Source organism: Panthera onca, chromosome B1 (assembly GCF_046562875.1).
Source record: "Panthera onca isolate mPanOnc1 chromosome B1, mPanOnc1 haplotype 2, whole genome shotgun sequence".
Taxonomy (NCBI): domain Eukaryota; kingdom Metazoa; phylum Chordata; class Mammalia; order Carnivora; family Felidae; genus Panthera; species Panthera onca.
This window is the reverse complement of record NC_138342.1, coordinates 102874136-102897184: the sequence shown is the minus strand read 5'-3', so window position 1 is coordinate 102897184 and position 23049 is coordinate 102874136.

Here is a 23049-nt window from a genome sequence, read left to right as displayed (position 1 = left end):
TCATCAGAACGCACAATTTGGCTTGGTTAAAAGCGGTGCTACTGTTAACCCCATGAGATAAAGGAGTCTGTTTCAGGCAAATCCTTTTCACATGCACCACTTCATCACTTTGGTTTTTGTTTGTTTCATTTTGCTACAAATATACTCCTAAAATAGCCTGCAAATTGGGAATCATTTCACTAGCAAGATGGTTATGCAGAAAATGTAACATGGTGTGAAAAAATTATGAACCCCTGGGACCAGGTTTTGTGACAATGATCCTATTCCTCTTAATCATGCCGTACTCACATCCAATCAGATTCCTGTCAAACTCTCCTTCCTAAGTTCTTTTATTTCTCTACAGTCTGTCACCATGACCCTAATTTACTTCCTTTCCTCTGTTCTATGACTTTGGGTTTTAATTTGATCTTCCTATTTTCTGTCTTTCCTGATTCGAGTCCATTCTAATTTTAATCATCTTGAGGTCAACTTCAGTCTTATCACTGACATGTTTAAAATTCTTTCCTTGTTTTCCATGACCCACAGGATAGGATTCGAAGCTCTGTGGAGGTATTAACAACACTGTCTCACCCCAACTTCTGTCTCCAACTTTATCAGCCTTTTCCTTCTTTACACACCCTATGGCAGAGCCCAACTGATTTACTCACTTGTTCCTATGTCCACTTTTCTCATTACTGCCCTTATGCCTCAGTTCCCTTTAATTGAAATGTCCTCCCTGTCACTTCAAGTATATATATTATCTTTCCTTCACAGATCAAATCAGATGCTGCCTTTTTCACAAAATCTCCCTAATAATCCCCATATAAATGTAGCTGATCTATCCCCCTCCCCCAGCTCTGGGGGAAGAAACATTCATTTTCCCTTTATTTTTGGTTCAAATAGCTCTGAAGTGCTACCTCACAGAATATCCTCTCTGTTGGAGCGTCCTCCTTCCATAGTAACTCCAATATCCCCAGATGTGCTTTCTCAGTCTCAGTGGTCGATATTAATTTTCCTATCTCACAGGGTGGGAAGGGCGGGAACCAGAAAACCTATTCCATCAGCCCTGGGGCCTATCCTTACACCACACTTCATGTCCATTACTTGAGAATCTTTGTCATCTTGGACGGTACTACCACCAAGTCTGGCAGCCTGACAGCCGGCACAATCCCTGTCTTCCGAAGAAATTCCTTGGTTCATCTAAGATTACACAACTGTTGTTGCTCTGACCGTCATCTCCACAGCAAGGGGAAAAGGAAAAGTCTCTCTACCTACAGGCACAAGCAGCTGCCTTCATCTCCCACCACTTAACATTACTGTTCTGAGGTTCCATCTTTCCTTAAGTCTACAACAATGGGCAGAATGTGGGTAGTGCCAGAATAGCTCTTTCTTGAGACATTTCTATCTCAGCCCCATGCCACTCCATCCCTTGCTGCCTGACTTGCAACTTATTCTGAAGACTGAGGCTTCCCATGGCTGTCCATTCAGTTAAATAAGCCTTCCAGGTAATCATCCAAGTCCTTAGGAGATATGTTAGTTAAATTCCTTAAGTAATAAAACAAACAAACAAATAAAAAACAGACAAACATGAACAGACAGGAAAAATCGCAAACTGGATTAAACAATAATGAGATTTGCTGAGTGACACAACTGGAAACTTAGAAGTAGGATAGGCTCAAAGTTGACTTAATCCAGTAGACAGCCCTTTTTCCTTGTGATTCTTGGCCCGATCTTCCTCCTAGTATTGACTTCATCCTCAAGGCTGGTGATGTGATAGCCTTAGAGGTCTGAGCCTTACATCCACACATGACAAGATCCAGAAGAAAAGTTAGAGGCTCGCTTCTGCAAGTATTTCTGGAGTAATAGGTAAAAAACTTCCCAGGAGCCCCAGAAAATCTCTCTTCAGGTCTCACTGGTCAAAATAGAGACTCCCATTCCTCAGCCAACCACTGGCAAGGAGGAATAAGATTATCAATCAGGCTCACCCCATCACAAATTACATGGGTTGCATGGGTGGGAGGGGGCATCTAAAAAAAGTGGTTCATTGAGAATGACAGGAAAGAATGCTGAGTAGACATCCACTAGAGGGGAATTTCACCCATGCCTTATAATAGCTGCCTTCTTTCTGACTGGTGATATGGAAAACATCTCATATACATTGATTAAAATCTTAGATACTGCTGTATTACTCAGTATTTTTTTAAAAAAGCTTTTAGAATCTTGAAAATATAATATTGAGTGAAAGAAGACAGACACAAAAGAAAATATGTACTTTATGATTCCATTTATATAAAAGTTCAAACAGAGACAACACTATTGTGTTATAAATAAGAGGGGTAATGACTGGAAAGGGCATGAGGGGGCGTTCTATTTATTGATTTATGCTAGTTACAGCATGCGTTTAATTTGTGAAATTCATCCAACTGTACACATATGATTTATATAGTTTTTGTAATGTATGTTCTACTTTGATTAAGAAGTTAAAAGTAAAAAATAAAATTACAATGTAAAGTGTCATGCAAGGTATTACAGATACCAAGATAAATAAAGTCTATTCAAGATTCAGGGACTTTATAGCAGAGCAGAGGATTCACATAGGTCAGTAATCCATTAGTACATAGTGTTAGGATATTTTCTATAATATGGGGGACCGAACCCAAGGCTGGGGAAGTCTTCCCAAAAAAGTATGACATGTAAGTTGGAGCACACACAATGTATGGGTATGAATTTGCCCGGTAAGGGCTGAAGGGGTTGCTGAAAGTGCACAAAGATAACAGACTGCCTGAGAGTAGGTTCCTATGGTTGGATCTGAGTACTTAAGGAGAAAGCCACACATTGAGGCCAGAGAGGTTAACAGAGGCCTTTTAAGTTATGTGAAAGAGATGGACCTGAGGGCAAAGGAAAGTCACAGAAGACGACCATGATCCATCATCCGCCAAGAACACACCTAGCGTTTGTAGTGAAAGGACTTGTACTCCTATCTAAGAGATTGAAAATAACATCCTTGAAGAGTTGATAGGCATCAGGGCTTGGCTGAAAGGAATTACTGGGAAGCAAACTGGCCTGCAAGTCAGATAATCTAGATTCTTACTCCCACTTTTCCTACAACCTTGATCTGGTGTATCTTCAGACAAGGTGGAACAGTGTAGGGAAAGTACACTACTGAATAATTCCACTGCATAGGCACTAGGGTAAGCACATCTATTTTATCTTTTTTAATAATATCATTTAATATATCCCCATGCCATTCTGTTCTTAGCCCCATTTTATAGAAGATGAAATTGAGCCTCAGAGGGGCACAAGTGGCCGAGGTGAGATTCAAACCCAGGACTTCTGGGGCCCTGGCACAGCTGTTCTTTCAGTATGCCAAGAGACAGAAGTCCCATCTCTCTGGGGCCTTATTTCACACATCTGTGAGGTGAAGGATTTGCCTTTGTTTATTTCCAAGGTCCTTTCTAGTTCCTTCCAAGATGCTATGCTATAATTAGGATGCAAATCCTTCACCCAGAGATTAAATTGAAAAGCACGTTTTTAAAAATTTTTTAAATCTTTGTTAAAATTTTTTTCAATGTTTATTTATTTTTGAGAGAGACAGTATGAGCAGGGGAAGGGCAGAGACAGAGGGAGACACAGAAACCAAAGCAGGCTCCAGGCTCTGAGCTGTCAGCACAGACCCCGACAAGGGGCTTGAACCCATGAGCCATGAGATCAGCTGAAATCTGAGGCTTAACTGACCAAGCCACCCAGGTGCCCAGAAGTATTTTAATACATCAGATTTGCAAATTCTTGGTCATATTTTTATTATGCTTTTAATAAATAAAAGGAAGATAGGCTTTCAGATATTTCTTTATCTGAAATGCTAAATTTTACAAGAAAAATAAAATATTACTTTAATAGTAATTCGAAACCTGGGGTGCCTCGGTGGCTCAGTTGGTTAAGCCTCTGACTTCGGCTCAGGTCGTGATCTCACAGTTTGTGAGTGGGAGGATCAGGCTCTGTGCTATCATATAGGGCTCTGTGCTGATAGCTCAGAGCCTGGAGCCTGCTTTGGATTCTGTGTCTCCTCTCTCTCTGCTCTTCTTCCCCTTACACTGTCTCTCTCTCAAAAGTAAATAAACATTAAAAAAATTAACAAAAATAGTTATTAGAAATCTGGAGGCAGGGTGCCTGTGTGGCTCAGTCAGTTAAGTGTGCAACTTCGACTCAGGTCATGCTCTCACGGTTTGTGAGTTCCAGCCCCGCGTCGGGCTCTGTGCTGACAGTTCAGAGCCTGGAGCCTACTTCAGATTCTGTGTCTCCCTCTCTCTCTGCCCCTACCCCACTTGTGCTCTGTCTCTGTCTCTCAAAAATAAATAAATGTAAAAAAAAGAAAAAAAAAAAAAAGAAATCTGGAGGCTTTTTAAAGCCAGGCCTCCATATGTTAAAAAGTAATATTATAGGGGAGCCTGGGTGGCTCAGTCAGTTGAGCATCTGACTCTTGACTTTGGATCAGATCATGATCTCAGGGTTGTGAAATCAAACCCTATGTTGGGCTCCGCACTTAGCATGGAGCCTGCTTAAGATTCTCTCTCTCCCCACCCCGCCCCGTCTCCTGCTTTCTCTCTCTCAAAAAAAAAAAAAAAAAAAGAAGAAGAAGAAGAAAAGGAAAAAGCAATAGTATAATTTCTGTAAAATATCAGTAGAAAAAAATCACCTCCACTTGACAGAACAATGACTTTTTCTAAATACTTAAGCATGGTATACCACTAATTTTTTTTGTCATTAAGTCCCTATTAATTACTCATTCTTTTCTAATTCCTGTGAACTTCACAAATTCATTCCATCATGATCTCTCCTAATGCAAAATAAAAATGCCATTGCTAGTATTATCTAATATATTAGCATCCAATGTATTTGGTATCAGGCCACTTAACCCATTGAAATCATTTAGATGTTTTTTTCTTTTGCCATTGCTGACATCGACTGAATACTCTGTAAAGGAGGAACGAAGAGGCTCCACACAATCTGACCTTTTTCTCTTTAGTAAAGGAATTAATATTGTGACCTAATGGCTCTATCTATATCAACATCTTTATATATACATTTGATACACAGTTAATTGTTAATAGTGATGCCCATAGGGAGAAAGTCATACTGTGGGAAAGGAGCATGGAAAGGAGGTATCAATTTTCCTCATTATACTTTGATATTGTTAGACTAACTTTTTTACAGTTAAGATCTTTTCATGTATTACATATATACTTTTAAGTTTTTAATTTTAATTTATTTTTTATTATTTTATTTTTCATAAATGAAATATTTTAATAAACATTCATGAACATATTCTGAAAATCTTTTCATATATTACATGTATACTTTTAATTTTTTAACTTTAACTTATTTTTTATTTTATTTTTCATAAATGAAATATTTTAATAAACATATTCTTTATTCCCCTTCACTCATTTCACCAGCAAAAGTGGTTCTAAGAAGGAGGCTTATAGCAATACAGGCATACATCAAGAAGAAAGAAAAATCTCAAGTACATGTACAATTAAAAAAAATAACAAATACCACTTACTTACCTTTCAAATTCTTAAGAATTAAGTCATCCTGAACAACTGTGCAACCCACTAATGACCATATCTAATGGAATCTTATAATTAAATAAAAATACACGTTTTACCACCATTCTTACAAATAGTAGTGTTTTATGTTGAGAACCCTATTTTTTAAAAGCGTTTAATACTATTGACAGAAAGGGTGTGACAAAGAAACAATTCTATCAGAATATTCTCTGTAAGTGTGAAGGGTAATGATATTAACAAAGATTCACGTCTAAAGCCAAGAAAATTTCTGGGTAATAATAGCAATGTTCAAGAGCAGTGAATCCCTAAGAGGGGTGAAATGGGACTTGGGCAACCAAGACTGAAATCCTGACTCCCACAGTTAGGTTTAATTCTCAAAAGATTTCTTGAGTGGCCACATCATTCATTAGAGGCACATAACTGAATAAGATACAGTGTTTTCATACCAAATTGGAAGGCTGTTGTCTGTCTAAGGAACCCCAGAGGTACAACGGCAGTAATGTTATTAGTGTACAAGGGAAGGAATAATTAATTCTACCCTGGGAGAGGTGAGGCCTGGTGATTAGGGAGGTTTTCAGAGCAGGTGACTATACTGGGCTTAAAGGACAGAGAGAATTTCTCCAGGCAGAAAAGATAGTAGGTGAGTTCATTTCTTGGAAATATAGGAGGATGAGCACGATGGCCATGGCACAAACAAAGGCATCTAGACACCTAGACTAGGTGTACTCCTGCAAAGGAACGAGTCTGGGAAGTGGGAGGGTGGTGAGCAAAGGCTGCTGAATGAGTAAGAAGCAGCAGGATAGGAACTGCACAGGTGACTTAGGCTGAGTTCAATCATGGCAGGATGGCAGACTGGCAGCTCCTAATGGCTCTCTATGATCATACTGCCAATTCCATGACAAGTTCTACTTCTTTAATTTTTTAAAATGTTTATTAAAGTTTATTTATTTGTTGAGAGAGAGAGAGAATGTGAGTGAGTGTGGGGAAGGGGCAGAGAGAGAGGGAAAGAGAGAGAGAGAGAGAGAGGGAGAGAGAGAGAATCCCAAGCAGGCTCCACAATGTCAGCATGGAGCCCAATGCGGGGCTCAAACTCATGAACTGTGAGATAATGACCTAAGCTAAAGTCAGACACTTAACCAACTGAGCCACCCAGGTGCCCCCCAATTCCTCAACAAATTTTAAATAGCATACCTTTTTAAAGAATTGTTCCGCTCACGAGAAATCGAGAGAAGTAGGCTAAGGGCAACTTTTTTCAAGTGCCTGGGAGGATGATGAAGGAGAAAAAGAAGTGCAGGTGTGTAAGGAAACTGGCCGGCCGAGTAATCTCAGAGAAGCCATTCACATTCTCCTCACGTGTGAAATGAGGGTGTTAGGCAAGGAGATCTCTAAGATCCCAGCGCTAGTATTCTAAACGTCTCACAGCAGAGTGCTTTTCCTCCCAAGCCCCTCAATACGCACTACTGCATTGACTTCTCAAATCTCTGTGAGCAGGCAGGACCCTTGGAAGGGTCATAACTTTCATTTTTCTATTCTTGTTGTCTCTGGAAATTTACAGCCTAAGAAATTATTCAGGACTTTTTAATTTTCAGGTAAAAATATGACATTAAGAATATTCAGATGGGGTGCCTGGGTGACTCATTCAGTTAGGCATCCAACTCTTGGTTTCCACTCAGGAAACCACTCACGATGTCACCATTTGTGAGTTCCAGCCCCACATCGGGCTCTGCGCTGACAAGCTGAAGCCTGTTTAAGACTCTCTGTCTCCCCTCTCTCTTTGCCTCTACCTCACTCATGCACTCTCTCTCTTTCTCCAAGTAAATAAATAAACTTAAAAAAAAAACCTTAAAAAGAAAAAGAATATTCTACTGGCCAAAAGTGGCAAAGAAAAAGCCACTGCAATTTCATTTTTAAAAATCCCAAATTTACCTCACATGAAGTGAATACTGTAAACGGTAACTCCTGGGTGAAAAAAAAAAAAAGTCACTCAGGAGGTTTATCCTTATTTCTTCCATAATTCTATTAGCAGATTTTTTAGCTTCAGGTATAGAAAATACTATTTTATGAAATAAATAGGCATTAATATAATATATTCAATAAACATCATTTTATGAAAATTATGATGTATTTATTCAAATGAGCAATTTATATGTTTTAATAGGCTTATAATTATGTAAGAGTAAGTGCAATGTTAGGAAGTCATCCTTTAATAAAGACTTCTATTTCAGAGAAACAACTTCCTAGTATTATGGGAAAACACTGACACAAAATACATTACTTGAATAAAGCATTCATTTGGTTATGCATATTTTATTTCAAATAAATTATTTTTAGCTTTTAAAGGAGCAGTTGAAAAGTTCTGTTTCAATAAGGAGGCTACTATTGTTTTTCTTTGGGTTATCATATTTGCTTTGACCCCAGAGAACAGGATTTATAGACTTCCATATCTGTAAAATCAATGAAAAAAAGACATACTCTTTGGCAGTCGCTATAGAAATCTAATTTCAAATGTGTATGTAATTTATTGGAAGCAAATAGGAAGGAAGGGAGGGAAGGAGGAGAAATCAATAAAAAATTAAAATTTTCATTAGATAAATATAAGTCACAAGTGCAATGGGGAAATATTTATTCTTGCATCTTTCTCAGTTAGCAGACATGAAAAAATGTTATTAAAACACTGTTATCACTTTTATTGTACCACTTTTTAAATTTATCCTATGCTTAAGTTTCCTCTGGGGGGAAATAAACATCCTCATACAGGGCTTTGAAAATTATTCTGGAAGGAAATCTGTGAAAATCTATATAGTGTAAGAGAAGAATGTAATTCAATAATTATTTGTCTTAGCTACCCCATAGATAACATTCAGGGAAATCTGAACCATCATTTCCATTATTATAAGTAAGAATACTAATCTTGTTTTGGTGCTAAGTAATATATTTCTTTACAGCGGAATTATCTTCTCTAAATGACAATAATTCATTCCTAGTCTTTCCCATGGGAGGAATTAAACAAACATGGATAAACACTGAGGGAAAAAAACAACCAAGGTTATGGTCCTTATTTGAAATACATTTAGGTACTCAGTTCAACTCTCTTTATTTTGCCACTTCACTGACTGGAATGCAGCTTGTACCTTGCTACTAGCACACTTCTAAATACCTCTCAAGAAAAAAAAACATTGATTAAATGATTGATTATCCTACTGTACTCTCCTTTCTGTAGCTGAGAAAATATGTCAAAAGCTCCAAGAATAAAAATATATGACTGGTTCTTTCTTCCCCATATTTCAATCACTTCAAGAAACAGGAAAGAAAGAAAGTTTTACATGCTATATCTAAACTGAAATCTCAGGGGCACCTGGGTGGCTCAGTCGGTTAAGCGTCGACTTCTGCTCAGGTCATGATCTCACGGTTGGTAGGTTCAAGCCCAGCGTGGGGCTCTGTGCTGACAGCTCCGAGCCTGGAGCCTGCTTTGGATTCTGTGTCTCCTTCTCACTCTGACCTTCCCCTGTTCACACTCTGTCTCTCTCTCTCCTTCAAAATAAGTAAACATTAAAATAAATAAATAAATTGAAATCTCAGACAAGGGATAGGGACTGTACTGTTTACTGTAAAGTTCTTATGTGTTTTTTTAAAAATTTTTTTTAACGTTTATTTATTTTTGAGACAGAGAGAGACAGAGCATGAACAGGGGAGGGTCAGAGAGAGAGGGAGACACAGAATCCGAAGCAGGCTCCAGGCTCTGAGCCATCAGCCCAGAGCCCGACGCGGGGCTCGAACTCACAGACTGTGAGATCGTCACCTGAGTTGAAGTTGGTTGCTTAACTGACTGAGTCACCCAGGCGCCCCAAGTTCTTACGTGTTATGAAATGGCTTGCGGTCGAGGAGCTAGAATGTTTCAGAACTGTGCTTTGCTGAATGCCACTAGAATTGAATGTAGGAATAGGATTATACACAAATGATGAGGTCATCAGTGCAAACAGCTAGCTTTATGTACTAGGAAAGAAAAAAGTATACCTTGGTTAGATTCATAGTGTATCAGATTAAACACGGGAATGTTAAGCAGAGAAGTGATTCTCCCACGAACCATTAAATCATGACCTGAGCTGAAATCAAGTCAGACTCTTAACTGACTAAGCCACCCAGACACCCCAAAACCCTATTGAGTTTTTAAAATATTTATTTATTTGAGAGAAAGAGAGAGACACAGAGACAGAGAGAGACACAGAGACAGCGTGCAAGCAGGGGAGGGGCAGAGAGAGAGAGAGAGAGAGAGAGAGAGGATCCCAAGCAGGCTCTGCACTGTCAGCGCAGAGCCCAGTGTGGGGCTCCGTCCCACAAACTGGGAGATCATGACCTGAGCCAAAATCAAGAGTCAGACACTCAACCAATGGAGCCACCCAGGCACTCCTGATTTTTAAGACATTTTATACTTTTACATCCAATTCTTCTAAAACATGACTGGAAGTTCCTTGACTGAAGGAAAAATGGTCTTTTTAAAATATCTTCCTACAGTGTCTTGCACTAAGTTGGTATTCAATAAATATTGGTTGATTTGGATAATTAAGCAAAAATCAAATATAATTTTAGCAATTTTGTCTTAAACTTTTTTTCTACTCACAAAGGTAACACATTGTCAGTGCTGAAAATATAAAAAACACAGAAAAGCTAAAGGAAAATTCAAAAGTCATCACAAATCCTAAACACTTTTCCCCACTTGCCTTTTGCCCCCAGAAATAGGTGAAAGTACTTATGGTCTTTTTGTTAAGTCGGTTTGTAGGGGGAAAAATGGTATAAAGCTATACAAAGAGTTCAGTTTTTAATTCATATATATCATGAACTTTTTCCCATGTCAATAAATATTCTTCCACCACATGACCTTTGTGCCGGTATAGTATTCTATTGCATGGAAGCACCATAATTAATTTTCCAAAATCCTATTGTTTCTATTTTTTTCATTATAAATTGTGGAATATTGTGAATATTCATGTTCATATTATATCAAATACACATAGCAATTAATAACTAATCAAATAATTGAGCTTTGATAAGGGAGGATATTTGATGAAAAAGAGACAAAGAATGAAATTGAGTTTACACAATCATATACTGCGTATTTTAATTTTCACATAGAAAAACTAGTAATCTCTTGAGTTCTGAAAAAATAAGATACTAAGATTTTAAAGAAAAAATATGCCTTGATAAAGTGACTAATTTCTTCTTTTAGGGTATAAAATGATTATAGATAATCAAAGTCTTAAATCATTTAAAAATGAAGCAAACAAAAGACTTAGCATTTATTTTCTACACCATTTACTTTACCTCAGTGAGTGACCAAAAAGGAATATGGGAAAAAATTCTTGCTAATTCAGTAAAGTTCAAAGACAAGTGCATTCCAAATAAATTATATAAATGCTCAATACATTGATACATGATCATTGATCAATTCAATCTTGACTTGTGTCAAATGAAAAAATCTATATGATTTCTAAAAACCTCTAAAATTCTAGATTCTGAGTAAATACTTAATTGTAAAGTATGAGAATGAGAGCATCTGTCACAGGCCAACATTTTTTTTTTTTAAATAATTCCATCACCAACACAGTTGATGGAAAAAAATCAAGAAGTATCTCAGAAGATGTCATCTAGAGCAATTAGTTCATGGACTATTTATTTCTACTTATTTTCTAACCATCCTGGTAGCTGGTGACCTTTTTTTTTTTTCCTAATCCAAAAACTTATTTAAGAGGTAAAACATCGGACTGTTAATAAAGAAAGGCTTTGGGGGAAAAGATTATTCCTAAGGTTATCAATCTTTTCTAAATTTGACCCAAAGTAGCTTTATACCTTAAATATTGGCTGACAAATAAAAGAGTAATAAAATAAAGTTTTCAGAGAAAAAGAAACAAAATGGATTTAATGCATGGGAAAGAGAGGTTCACAAAGAAGCCAGAACTTCTGCTCTAAAGAACTCACAGTATTTTCAGAATTTAAAATTTTAATCTATCCCTGTAAATGCATGTAGTTATTGCCTAAAAAGAACATAAAGACTATCAAAGTTTAGGGAGGATGATGTTTAGATACATTTAAGAAGTGCCTAGGTCCACATCATCACCATCACCCCTACCCCCACCATGGTATTCATCGGTTTACATCATTACCTATAACAAAAATGTTCTGATCAAAATCAAATTCCCTGAGCATTTATTAAACACAAGGTTGATAGAACTCAAGAATGAATAAACATGGTCCTCATCCTCGAGTAACATCCTGAAGGGAAAACTCTTTGTAAGAATAGTGGTTGCTCAGAAATAACACATTCTTGCATGTATATTTTTGTCACTTTATAGAGTTAATCTATAGTGTTATCCTTTCTCTAAATAAAACATGACTCTTCACATATTTCTGCTTGCCTCCATCTCCCACCGCCATCTGTGTTGTGATAGTCAGAGAGTATTAAAAGCTCTCTTGATAGTCTCAGTCTTGATATAATGTGAGGTCAGGCAGGAGGACTGCATGTTTTCCTACGGATGCATCCAGTTGTACCAGCAGAGGCAAGACACAGCAGAGTTAGTTCTGCCAAGTGAACATGGGGAAGGGGGAGAGGGTGAGGGAGTTGAGGGCATTACATCATGGATGGTAATAATGATGGTCCTAAAATCTAAGTTGGGTAAGGGGGCGTGTAGAAGATAGAAAAGGATAGGATTGATGAATTGGAGATTCTGGAAAGATGGAAGCATTGCTGGAATTGTGCTCCTAGGGGAAGCGAACTGCCCCTATAGGGGGTGGTAAGTGCAGAGGGTGAGAGGTTCCGAAGCTGAGATGCCAGAGGGATTTTAGGGACTGGTTATGACAAATTCTAGGCTATGATCATAGAGTCACCACTGAGGTAGAGGCAGGACAAGACAGAGGAAAGGAGCTCAAGAAGCTGAGAGGCCAGGGTGTTGGAAATATCTACATATAATTGAATTTTCAAAAATTATATTGGATAAGTACTGGAGAGAGTGACAGTGAGTTGGGAGCTAAAAACATAGAAACATTGTAAGTGGCACTGGTATAGGTACATGATCCCAATAATGAGGGTTAGTTGGTAATATCGTATCATTTAATGACATTAGATTCAAGCTGAGGGAAGAGGGAGGAAGTTTCAAGCAAAAAAAAAAAAAAAAAAAAAAGTAAAGACAGTTACCCTGATTTCATGGATCCAGATCCCAGGTCTAAAATACAAAGAGTGTGGTAGAAGAAACAGCCCCAACTTGAGAAGAGTGCAAGGGAAGAAGCATCCTCAGAGGATAGTCAGGTTCTCTGTAGAGCGAGAAGGTGAAGGAAACATTCACAGAAGAGGTTGAAGATGTGGTAGATTTTAGCTGAGGATGGATCATGAGTTCCTGGAGGCACAGTGGAAGAAATTCAGGAGTTTGGTGAACGATGTGTGAACCATGGGTTAGAATTAGAAATGGGCAGGACTGATGGGAGAGGAGGGTGGCCTGCAGTCTAGAGGTCCTCATGGTGAGTCATGTGAACGTGTAGATAAAAGGCATGGTGGAGACAGTCCTGGCCGACTCAAGGCAGACAGTGTAGCCCTGGGGAGGCTGTAGCTGCTACAGGGCTCCTTCAGGCCCTCAGCAGTTACAGATAAGGAGGCGGAGAAGTGCTATCTCAGAGGTCTTGACACCTGTGAATGAGGGTGTGAACCAGAGAGATGCATCTTATTCAAAGTGTACTGGATTCACTCTTGACCCCTGCTGCTCAGGACTAACAACGGGAATTTAAGCAACTGCATTCTCCTTACAGGGCAGTTTCTCAGTATTTAAATAAACATAAAGTGTGTATATATATACTGACGGAAAAATTTTAGGAATTTTCCTCAAAATACTCTCATGTGGTGACAATTCAGAAGCAAATTAAATGATGAATGGGATGGGACCTGGGTGGCTCAGTCAGTTAAGCATCCAAATGCGGCTCGGGTTATCATCTGGAGGTTGTGAGTTCAGTCCCCGTGATGGGCTCTCTGCTGACTCCTCAGAGGCAGGAGCCTGCTTGGATTCTGTGTCTCCCTCTTTCTCTGCCCCTCACCCACTCTCACTCTGTTTCTCTCTCTCTCAAAAATAAACATTTAAAAAAATGATGAATGGTTAAACATAGTATATCAATATTGCAAAATAAGGTAGATGGTTAAGCAAAAACTAAAAGTTGCAGAACAGTAGCCATACTATAGTTTCACCTATATATTTTAGAAAACAACAAAAAACCTATGTGTAGCTTATACAGCAACTACTTCAAAAGAATTTACAATGTGCAGGGCACTGTTCTAGGTGCTTTACTCAATCAGTTACATACCATTACTACAATTGCTATTTTATGGATAAGGAAACTGAGACCCAGCAAAAATAAGAAATTTTCCCCAAACCCCTGAAAATAGTATTTTGCCCCAAACACCCTGGCTCCAGGGTCTGTGCTTTTAAATGCATTAAACTGCCTACCAAGGATATAAGTATATAGAAAAAATCCTGCAACAGTATGCCCCCAACTCTTAACTGCAGTTACTTTTGAGCAGAGTAGGTTTGAAGGAGGTAAAAGGTGAAAAGAATTTCAAGTTTTTAAACTTGAAGTTTTTAAAACTTCTAATAATTGGAATATGTTCACTTATATAGTTTGTTGGGTTCTTTTTTTTTTTTTTTAACTCACTTAAAAAATATTGCTGTACAGTTCTAGTCTGCACCAGGGTTGTGCACAAGGTACAGTGGTCTCATTATTTAAAAGGGTAAAGGGATAATGATTAACTTGCCTTGAGGAAGGAAACTTCAAAGAGGAGAAGATTTTTTTGAGCCTTAAAGGATGAACAGTTTGCCAAGAGGACAGTTAGGAAAGGGCATATAGTTGGTGCTCGATAACTGTTTTTGAATGAATGTATTCTAGGCAGAGGGGACATATACAAAGTCTCAAAAGAAAGGTGGCAGGAATAAAGATGGAAGGATAGGCAAGGGCCACTTCATCAAAGGTCTTATGTGCTAAGTAAAGGATATTATCTGGCACAATGAGAAGACTTTGCAGGGTTTTAAGTGGTGGAGATCTCGCTGTTCTATGCATATGGGTTCAATAGGCTTCCAGCACATCATCTTACAGATGCTCACTCCACACTAAACAGAAAGCAATAATAGAAAAAAAAAATGCTGCTGCTACTGCTGCTAGTAATTTGAGATCCTGGGACTCTGATCATGACCATCTCTCTCATACGATACACCAGTCTGATATTTCCTGTATTTAAGATCATTTTATTCGTGGCCACATTAATATCATGGGATTTTTAATTTCCTTAGGAACTGGTGATTTTTTTTTCCTGCTTTGTACTCAAATTCATATTTTGCATTTATATGAAAGTAGCTTCTGAAACAGATCTAACACATGAGTAAGATCTTCTTCTATGTTCTCACAGAAAGTCATTCTAATTAAACTATCTAGTTTTTCTCCCTTAACAGTTCTGATAGACATAAATCCTTAATGCCCTCGTGTGCTCATTTTATTATTCCTCCTGAAATTAATTCATTTGTGGATGTTGGGCTTTTGCCAAATTATCTATAAAGGTGTCTTTGTTGATGTTTTAATGTATTTGGCTACAGTACACATAATATTTCTGGCCATGGATAAACTGAATATTTTTAAGTTAAGTATTATTGGTGGCAGAGGCCCCTCAATGCATTTTTGGTAAAAATCCACCTGCGATTCTCTAAGCTGATTTTACATGAAAATTGAAGCCATTTATGGCTTGGGAGTCTGCCATGCCTTTCTGATGTGTGAGAAGCCTCTTTCTCCCTTTGGGATTTCAGCATGTTAAGCTGCTAGCTAAACAGTTGAGTAGGGGAAAAAGATTCTCACAAAATAAAACATTCGAAAGAAATGACTCTTTGGTTGTTCAGTAGCAAGACTAATGCAAAACTTTAATGAGAAATACTTCTGCATGCAGGAATTGTTTGTTTGATGAGGATGCCAACCTTTCCATTACTGTGCCTGGGTTGTGCAGCAAGTATCACCTCACAGCACGCCAACAATGTCCCTGGGACAAAGCTCCCTTTCTAGCGTAAATCACATTGAAGCCAAGATTTAAAGCTTCTTCCACTTGCAAATTATATTTTAGACGATTCTGTTTTGTAGTTAAGCCTAAATCTATTGTGTGCAAAAATCTATAACTTGTTTTGGTTTTGGTTTACAAGAACGCAAATCCTTATTAAATGCTCTCCATTCCTATCTCCAACTCTCAATTATAACAGAAGTTCTGACTGGGTGATATTCAAGGCTTGAATTTAAAAAGTGCAAACTTTCAATGAGGATTCAATTTTTATTGAATTTTATTTGTACATATACAGTTGGACTTTTCCAGTCCTTGTAAATATACGTGGCATTGGACATCAGTTCCTCCCAGGAACCCTCAGAGATATCACTTAATGTCCCCCTTTGAACACTTATTCCACTGCTAAGAGTTAAAATGATGTCCTTTATAAGGGCAGTTACTCACAGACTCAACTCATTGATTAAGGTGTAAGCCACATCATTATTTTTTTTTCTCCTGCATCTCAAATCTCTTCAAAGAAAGGATTTATTGCACTAAAAAACAAACAAACAAACAAACAAACAAACAAAAAAACCTGTAGAGGGAAGTGAATCACATTAAAAAAAAAAAAACAACAACTAATACATGATAAAGATATCAATGTATGTGAATGATCATTTAGCCAGGACAGTGCAGAGGGATTCAAGCATTATAAGGTGATCATACCAAATGTCCTTTAAGATATGTTTCAAATCCACATAGTTTATGATTTTCTAGACAATGTAATCCCCTTCCTTTCCTTTATCCCTAAAATCCTTAGAGACATTATAATTATATAATGTCATATCAAAAGTATTAGTAATGGAGTTTTGTTATTGTGTGAATACCTTATAATTCTAATTTTAAATAAAAACTTGCATTACAATGAGACCATTGACAATCCGTATATATTTTCAAGATAATTTATTCCAGGGGCACTTGGGTGACTCAATCAGTTGAGCATCCAACTTTGGCTCAGGTTATATCACAGTTCGTGAGTTCGAGCCCCTTGTCAGGCTCTGTGCTAACAGCTCAGAGCCTGGAGCCTGCTTCTGACTCTGTGTCTCCCTCTCTTTCTCTGTCACTCCCCTGCTTGCATGTGCACTCCTCTCTCTCTCTCTCAAAAATAAATAAACATTACACATTTTTAATAAAAAAAAAAAGATAATTTATTCCAGGTGAATATATATGGAGAAGCAGAAAACTTCGTCTTCTCTCCTATTTCTCTTTCCTTTACTTTCTCTTAACACTTTGGCCTAAAGTTAAGAGTTACAGGATAGAGGAATTACGTTTCAAGATTAGGGATAGAAAGTTGGGGGCTGAGGAGGGCATGGCTTAAAGCAATGGGGAAACACTGTCTTTTATATATTCAGAGTGTCTAAGCGGGGCTCACTTCCCCCTCCCTGACTCCATACCTGCTCAGACTTGGAGTGTCAGTAAGTCAAGTCTCCTCTCATCCACTGGTGGTGAGTAGATCTTGTGCCTTTAAACGAAGGACAGTAAACTGGTATGCGGATACTAACAGCTTTACCCTAAGTCTATTACTGAACAATGCAGACTTCAGAATGGGATTGCATTTGCAACCTTTAAGAGATGTGTGTGTATCACAGAACAAATTTGACATAGGAGGGCTATAGGAGTGGCAAACGTAAAGAAAATTATACTTTAGTTTATATGACCATTTTCAATTTGTCCTAAGAATTCACCTTGCATAGGAATAATATAAATAAGAAATGAATTAGCTCACTTCACTGTAGATTGAAAATACTATGACTAGAAAGGTAGAACTTCTCTATTTTTCAAACTCCCTTTCTGACAGGTGACTTACGGGACACACTTCTGCCAGTTTCCCATTTGTAAGTAATCAGTACTTCTTTCCTCCCTCAATGAAGGGCAAATATAACTTTGAGGAACATGTCTTTAAATAGGTTTCAGAAGGAGGTGGGCAGGGATCATAGGGATTAGGATGCAGCAGAGGCGTTCTTATCCTTGCCAAAAATAGAGCTTGCACAGATTTGATTTCTGTATGTACACACAGACAGAGGTCGAGGAAATGAAAGCTAGACATGCACCCTCATTTTCCTCCAGTCTCTAAACACAACAGCACTCAGAGCCTCAAGGGGCAGTGCAGGCATCAAGCCACTCCTCAGATTGTCAATACAAAACTATAAGCACTCATCAACTCTGTGTCTTATTAAGTAGACAGGATTGATTTCCTCTGGTACTCATTTCACATAAACAATAATATTAGCAAATATGTACAAGAGTGGGCACATAAAAATTAATAATGCATTTGGTCCCATGGGAAAGTTATTACAATCCCTTTAAGAACCTAATTTATTCTTGAATTGTGGTGAGCATAGCAAAACATGTAGACTTGTTGAATCCTATGTTGTGCACCTGAAACTAATGTAACACTGTGTGTGTCAACTGTATTTTGATAGGAAAAAAAAAAAAAAAAAGGAAGAACAGATTTCTGCCCTGGGGACAGCTGTGAATTTTTTCATCTGTAAATGTAACAATTGTCAAGAACTATAAAGCATCTGAATTTTTACACTGTTTGCAAGCTAACATGCATCATGTTAGTCACAGTTTCATGGATGCTGGCAGAAGGCACAAAACTCCGGGACCAGGGACAAAGGATGGTTTATTACTCACAGTAATAACAGTAGCCAAAGCATCAGCATTTGTGCCAGTTCCCTGAGTCCTAGTTCCCACAGAGTGACATGAAGAGGGCTAAATGATACCTGCACATGTAGTGGGTTGCATTACAAAAGAGGAACCTGAGCTTAGGGAACTGAATCTTTTATAATGATCAGTAAGCCCATGTAAACTTTGCCACAGAGGGAGCATTGTTTACTGCTCTTTGCAGTAAACAAACCTGCTCTTTGCCCCAGAGAGGGACTCTATCTCTGTCTTCCAAGGCTGTTTTCAACACAAACACCCTTGAAAAGATATTCCAGAACAAGAGCAGCCATTGCCTCTGCTTGCAAGATGTATGGAAATGTGAGGCACTCATGGAGAATTGTCTTCCAAAAATAAATAATAAATTTCTGTCCTTATTTTCTCAAGATTGATACTATACATAAAGTCTCTAGCTTTGCCCCTTAGCCCATTTTCCACTCTTTTTTCAAACTGGGAGTCTTTCTTGATAATACTATGAGCAGATGCTGATGGGGAGAGGGCTGGGGGCAAATTTAAATCATTTGGGTGCTGTAACTTTAGTAGTGGCAAGATGAAAGTCAGAAACTCTGTAGGAAAGATACCCCAAAGCAGGCTCGCTACTTGGCAACTCTCTAACCCTCCCCCACCCTCCTCCAAAGCATCTTTCATTTCACTTTAATACACAACTAATAATTCCACTGAATGGATAATCATTGCAGTTTTGAAAAATGTAAATCTCTTGAAGCATTAAGGACACATACTAGTGTGAATTTGTGTAAGATACTTGTCCTTTAAAAGCTAGCTGAGATTGGCCGCTCTGAAGGAATAGCAATTTTAACTAGTAGGGGATAAAAAAGGGTAATTGTGGAGTTTGGAGCACTTTGGGGCATAGCAGGCCAGAGAGAGACCATTGCGGGAGAATTAAAACAATATGAAGTCACTGAGTCCATAGTGAAGGAAGCTGGGCACTATAAGGTAGGAAAGGATGTGAGAGAAAGAGTAGAGAGAGAAAGACTAGGGAGATGACCGAGAGAAATCACACTCATTCTGATTTTACTTGAGGTTGGCATTGTGCCCACAGCAGAGGAAGAACATTCCCTTCCTCCTTCTCCTCACTTCTATGGATCTTCATCCCATAAATACTGAGTATCTGTTATTGCAACTGCCCCTGTACTATTACTGTTACCATTTATTGAACACTTGCTTGGCTTCCAGTTTTTTGATTACACGGGTGTGACAAGGTCAGATAAGACATGACAGTCCTATGTGACAGACAGACAAGTAAGTCAACAGTTATACAGTTTAGTAAATGCATCTCAATCAGACAGGATAGGTCCTTTCTTTAGGACCCAGACTTCACACGTCTATAGTTGGTTCCATAGTTCACAACAGTGAACTAATAGTAGCTAATGCTTATACAGTAACCTCTTACATGCCAGGCAAAGTTTTCAGTGCAATTGACAATGAGAATTTTTATAACGGCCCTATGAAACAGGCACTATGATTATATCTTATAGATTATGTATCTATATACCCCAATGTCATGGAACGGTAAGCAGCCAAGATGGGATTTGATTCCAGGCCTTTGGGGTATACTGACACTGAAACAAGTTTAAACTAACTAGGCATTTGTGAGCTGCCCGGGAAATATAACCATCACTTACAACTTACTTCTACAATAAAATAAATTCTGACTTCCAAACTTGAGAGTCATGAAGAAATTTTTCAAACAAGTGTTTTAAGTTAGGAAAGTACTTGAGACCTCCTGGGGCTAGAAGAGGCCTGGGAACATTAGTGACCTACGGTTAATAGGACACTATAAATTCTGTGCAAAATACATTAGAATATTAATTGCCACACTTTAAGTTCAGGGATCCTCCTTTTAGGTTCAATTGTTCTCATAGGCAGTGGTTCCCACCTCACTAGCTTATGCTGCTAAGAAAATTAACGCCTTAAGTTTACTTTAAAACGCAAAGAATCAAAAAAATTAAAATAAAATAAAATAAATTTTAAAAAGTAAAGAATCAGAATGAGAAGACAAGCCACAGACTGTGAGAAAACATGTACAAAAGACACAACTAATTAGGAGTATTATTCAAAATGCACAAAATCTTAAAACCCAACAATAAGAAAACAAGCAACCAGATTAAAAATGGGCCAAAGATCTTAACAGACACCTCACCAAAGAAGATAATCCGGATGGCAAATAAGCATATGAAAAGGTGCTCAACACCGTAGTCATTAGGGAAATGCAAATCGAAACAATGAGATACCACTACCTACCTTTTGGAATGGCCCAAATCCAGCACCCTGACAACACTAAGTGCTGGTGAGCATGTAGAGAAGCAGGAATTCTCATTCATGCTGGTGGGAATGCAAAGTAATACAGCATTTTGGAAGGCAGTTTGGAGGTTTCTTATAAAACTAAACATACTTTCACCCTATGATCCAGCAACATGCTCCTTGGTATCTACGAAAGGAGTTGAAAATGTATGTCCACACAAAAATGGACATGGATATGGATGTTTCTAACAGCTTTATTCATAATTGCCAAAACTCGGAAGCAACCAAGAGGCCCTTCAGTAGGTATGTAGATAAAGAAACTGTTGCACATCCAGACAGTGGAATATTACTCAGTGCTAAAAGGAAATGAACTTTCAAGCTATTAAAGGACATGGAGGAAACTGACATGCATGTTGCTAAGTGAAAGAAAGCAATGAAAAGGCTACATGCTCTATGATTCCAACTATATGATACTTTGGAAAAAGCAAAACTATAGAGATAAGAAAAAGATCAGTGGTTGGCAGGGGTTAGGAGGGAGGAGAGATGAATAGGCAGAGCACAGAAGATTTTTAGGGCAGTGAAACTACTCTGTATGATGGATACATGTCATTTTAAATTTGTCCAAACCCACAGAATGTACAACACGAAAAATGAACTGTAATAAAAACTGACTCTGGGTGATAATAATATTTTAATGTAGCTTCATCAATTTTAACAAATGTGCCACTTTGGTGAGAAGAGCTGATTGATAATGGGGGAGACTATGCATATATGGAGCAGAGGGTATATGGGAAATCTCTGTACCTTCTAGTCAATTGTTCTGTGAAAGTAAAACTGCTCTAAAAAAATAAAATCTATTTTTTTTTTAAAAAGCAAGGCAAAATCCCTTTATAAGAGAACTTCTATTCTTAAGGAGGAAAAATTGTGCACTGTTTGGAACATTATACCTGTTCCCATGCTCTGCTCCCTTGAGAAAATTGCTAACCTTTATCCCGGGGTGCAAGAATTACTGCTCAATAGTGTCTTCTTATTAGGTGTGTTACACAAAAAGGGAGAGAGAGGGAGAGGGAAAGAAAGAGGCAGTGAAAGAGAACAGGAGCCTTCCACAGTGTGTGAAACAGATTTTAAAGAAGATACAGCAGTTTCTTAGATATTTAAGAGGAAATTTAGAGACCAACTTCTGCTATAAGGTTAACAGTCACTTTTAATTTATCTGGACTTATCATGAAAATTATGCTTTACTTATGCCTCAGTGGCCACCTCTTCTTGAAAATAATCTGCCTCAACCGTTGGATTTTCTGAACATTGAATAACGATTCCCCCGCCCCCACACCAAAGGAGTAATGGATTCTGAATGTATGTAAGGCAAACACTCATTTCATGAATACACAGATAGCTAATAACATATATGCAGTGATAGACCCTCTTTTACAAAAGAAGGAAATAAGACAGATAAAGCTGGCTTATGCCAGGGAGGTCCATATTTCCTCTCTCTTCAAGAAACTACTTTCTTCGGATTTCCTCTCCTCTGGGTTTTCATCAATTCCAAGGACATGCTCCTTAGAAATGAAAAGGTTAGCACTCTGGAAAGAGCAGTTTCCTCAGACCAGGAGAGTTAGTTTATGTTATGAGCTGAAATTTGCCGCCCTCCCTCCCCCCACACAAATTCATATGTTGAAGTCCTAGTCCCCAATACCTCTGGATGTCTATTTGAAGACAGAGCCTTTAAAAAGGTAATTAAGTTAAAAATGAGGTCATTAGGGTGGGCCCTAGCTCAAATGACTGGTATCCTCATAAGAGACTAGGACACAGGCACAGGAGGAAGAACACGGGTTAAGATGATCATCTGCGATCTGTCAGAGGAAAACAACCTTGGCGACATCTTGATCTCGGACTTCTGGCCCCCAGAATTGTCAGAAAATAACTTTCATCCAGTCTGTTGATACTTTGTTATGGCGGCCCTAGCAAACTGATATAGTATGTAAGAGTAAACCCTGGTGACTCCAGCATTCCTGAAATGCTTCTCTCCAGAGCCTTAGAAGAGCAGTTCATGAACTTGTGTACATAATTATAAAGATCCTGTAGACTTCATGAGTTAATTCAACAAACATTGGTGGAACTTGTCCAGCTAAATGGCAAAGACAAAAAGATAAGCTTCCAAGTGGCTCAAAGTAAATAAAACCCTAAAAATCCTCAAGGAATTCAATCTAAAGAGGAGACAAGCACAGAAAGAGTTAATTTCAATATGAAGTGACTAGTAATAAGATTGTGGTATGCAGAAGGGCTGTGAGAACTTCCCTGGGATGTAGAAAGGGCATCAGATTGGAGGCCACATCTAACTTAAGTCTTTAGGGAAAAGAAGTATGCCAGGTGAACAAGGCAACAGAGACATTTCAGTGACAGGAGTACCACAGACAAAGGCAGGGGAATGAGAAGTGTCTAGAATGTGGATGGTAAGTGAGATGTCCTGGG